The sequence below is a fragment of the Leucopleurus acutus genome (genome assembly GCF_964270905.1).
Source record: "Leucopleurus acutus genome assembly, chromosome: 1".
Classification (NCBI taxonomy): Eukaryota; Metazoa; Chordata; class Mammalia; order Artiodactyla; family Delphinidae; genus Leucopleurus; species Leucopleurus acutus.
The window spans coordinates 74,853,549-74,856,487 of record NC_139142.1 but is presented as its reverse complement, the minus strand read 5'-3'; the positions used below and the strand labels follow the sequence as shown (position 1 = coordinate 74,856,487).

The following is a 2,939-nucleotide window of genomic DNA, read 5'->3' as shown; positions in this document are numbered from 1 at the left end:
GGGTCCTGTGAGATGTTTGTGTTTGTGACCACCAGGTGGCAGTGGTTCCATTCCTCTCATTCCTCCAGTGCCTTAACCGTCAAAAGCATGACAGCTACTAGACGATTTGCTCTTGATTGGCTGAGCCACCAACAGAAAGGCTATCTCGTGCATTAGAGAAGGAGAACTAAGACACAGGAGCAGCTCCTCAGGGGAGAAGATTTGGAACCATTAAAATTGTATCAAGAGTGTGATATCAGGATGGAGAACATGCTGGAATGTGCATTCATAGTCTTGTGGCTTCAGCTTGGCTGTAAGTTGGAGGTTAAGAGATGAGAACCATAAGGGCACATTTATCCAAAGCTGGAGAGAAGAGAGAGAGGGGTTTAGTCTCAGCTCATCCCAGGCTTTTTGTTGGAATTTTTCAAAACTGCTGAACTGAAAGCTTTGTTTCATTTCTGATTTTGTTTTCCTGAACAGGGTTGAGGGGAGAAGACCAGGTGAAGCAGAGTCCTCAGACCCTGAAAATCCAGGAGGGAGACAGTCTCATCCTCAACTGCAGCTACACGGTCAGCAATGTTAACGGGCTACTGTGGTATAGACAGGATCCTGGGAAGGGACCCGAACTTCTCTTCGCTCTTTACTCAGTTGGGGATGAAAAGCAGAACGAAAGACTAAAAGCCACCTTGTTAAAGAAGGGAAGCTCTCTGCACATCGCAGCCCCTAAACCTGAAGACTCAGCCACTTACCTCTGTGCTGTGAAGACACAGTGCTCCCCGGGCACCTGCAGCCTGTACACAAACCCTGCAGCTGGGGCTCTGGAATCAGGGCATCTTTGGTGTTTTCCTTCCTCGAGGAAGTAGTTGCTTAGCACCCAGAACCTCTTTCCAAGTAGTGCTATGGAGAATGAAATCTTGTGACATAGCCAGACAGCAGAGATTACTGTTCATTCTGTCCAGGATCCTGAGTGATACTGGTATTCAACTTTTTCTTTCATTAAAATGTTTAGGTCAGATTTTGGTATCAAGATTATAATAGTTCATTAGGTAAGTTGCAATTTATGGCTCCTTTTCTATCTATAGAAGAATTTGTGCAGGGTTTTTAATAATTTTTTTTTAATTTTCAGAAAGTTCACTAGTGAGCCATCTATGCATAGTTTCACTTATGGGAGAAACTTAATAATCCTTCAATTATGGATTCAGTTACTTTAACGGGTAAGGGGTTCTTTATATATTTGTTTTTTCTTGTGAAAGTTGGTCAATTTTGTTATTTCCGCACATAGTTTATTATTTGCTACCTTTACTTTCTTTTATTTATCTTGCTACTTTTTCTAGTTCTTTGAGTTGCAAGTTTGACTATTGATTCTCAACATTTCTTCTTTCCTAACAAATATAATTTAAATCCATAAATTTGCCTCTAATTACAAATATTCCTTGACTTCCAGTGGGGTTACGTCCCAATAAACCCATCATAAGTTGAAAATATCTTAAGTCAAAAGTGCATTTAATACACCTAAACTCCGGACATCATAGCTTAGCCTAGCTTACCTTGAACGTGCTCAGAACACTTATATTAGCCTACAGTTGGGCAAGATTATCTAACACAAACCCTATTTTATAATATGGTGCTGACTCTCTCATGTAATTTATTGAATACTGTACTGAAAACAAAAAGCAGAGTGGTTGTCTGGGTTCAGACCGGTTTTGTTTTGTTTTTGTTAACATCTTTATTGGAGTATAATTGCTTTACAATGGCGTGTTAGGTTCTGCTTTATAACAAAGTGAATCAGCTCTACATATACATATATCCCCATATCTCCTACCTCTTGTGTCTCCCTCCCACCCTCCCTATCCCACCCCTCTAGGTGGTCACAAAGCACCGAGCTGATCTCCCTGTGCTATGCAGCTGCTTCCCACTAGCTATCTATTTTACGTTTGGTACTAGTGTGATGGTCCTTTACCCTTGTGATCCAGTGACTGGCTGGGAGCTGTCCAGCATCAAAAGAGAGCATCATACTAGCCCAGGAAAAGATCAAAATTCAAAATTTGAAGTGTGGTTTCTACTTAATGCATATCACTTTCATACCATCATAAAGTCAGAAAACCGTAAGTCAGGGACCTTCTGTACTGCTTTTGCTGTATCCCACATGTTTGGATATGTCATATATTCATTATTATTCAACTAAAATGTGTGGTAATTTCCATTTGAAGTGGGGATTTTATGTGCCATGATGATATTTCCAGGGACGTAAGATTGGCCAAATCCTGCCCTGCTCACCACTGGGAAGATTCCTGAGGATGCTTGTATGTATTAGCTTAATACAAATGGAAAGTGAAGAAGAACTTTCAGCTGAACCAGGACCTGATTACCTCTAAAGCAGGAAAGGTGGGTTGAGGTTCAGGCCTAAGTGGAGTTTCCTACTTCCTTCTGAATCCAGAAAAGCAAGCTCAGAATTCCTATAAGGATGAGTAGGAGAGATAGGCCACGCCTCAAACTAGCCAAGGGTTGACTTGATTTTCAAGTATCTGAGCTGAAAGAGAAAGAGAAAGAGGTAGCCAATCACAGCGTACTAAATTAGCTCTCCTTAGATTTGTTTATTATCACAGGTAGGCAAAGACTTAAAATGCAAGCGCTATAAGCAGAGTGAGTGGAGTCTTGAGTCCTACATTTTAAGTTAGACTAAGGACTAATTTCCTACTCATAAATGGACTGCGAACAACAGAATCAGCCCTCCTCACCCCTCCCGTGTGGGGAGGGGAAGAGGCAAGGTCTACAAAGAAGGAAAGCAGATGTGGAAATTTCCTGATTTAGGGAAAGAGAGGTATTCTTTAATCCACACCATCTGGTTTTGTTTAATTTTAATCTTTTGGGTTTACAGCTTTAAAGTCTGCCCAATGTGTTCAGGGAAAGAGATCAGAGAATTATCATGGGATCCTTGTTTCCACCTGCCCTTATTTTGT

The 2,939-nt window shown here is 41.1% G+C and overlaps 1 gene segment (V, D, J or C); it reads left to right on the top strand.

Moving 5' to 3' along the window:
• The first annotated feature begins 240 nt into the window (after positions 1 to 240).
• On the top strand, positions 241 to 842 carry LOC309968770 (T cell receptor alpha variable 20-like). The segment is given in 2 exons: positions 241 to 292; positions 460 to 842.
• Positions 843 to 2,939: the final 2,097 nt, after the last annotated feature.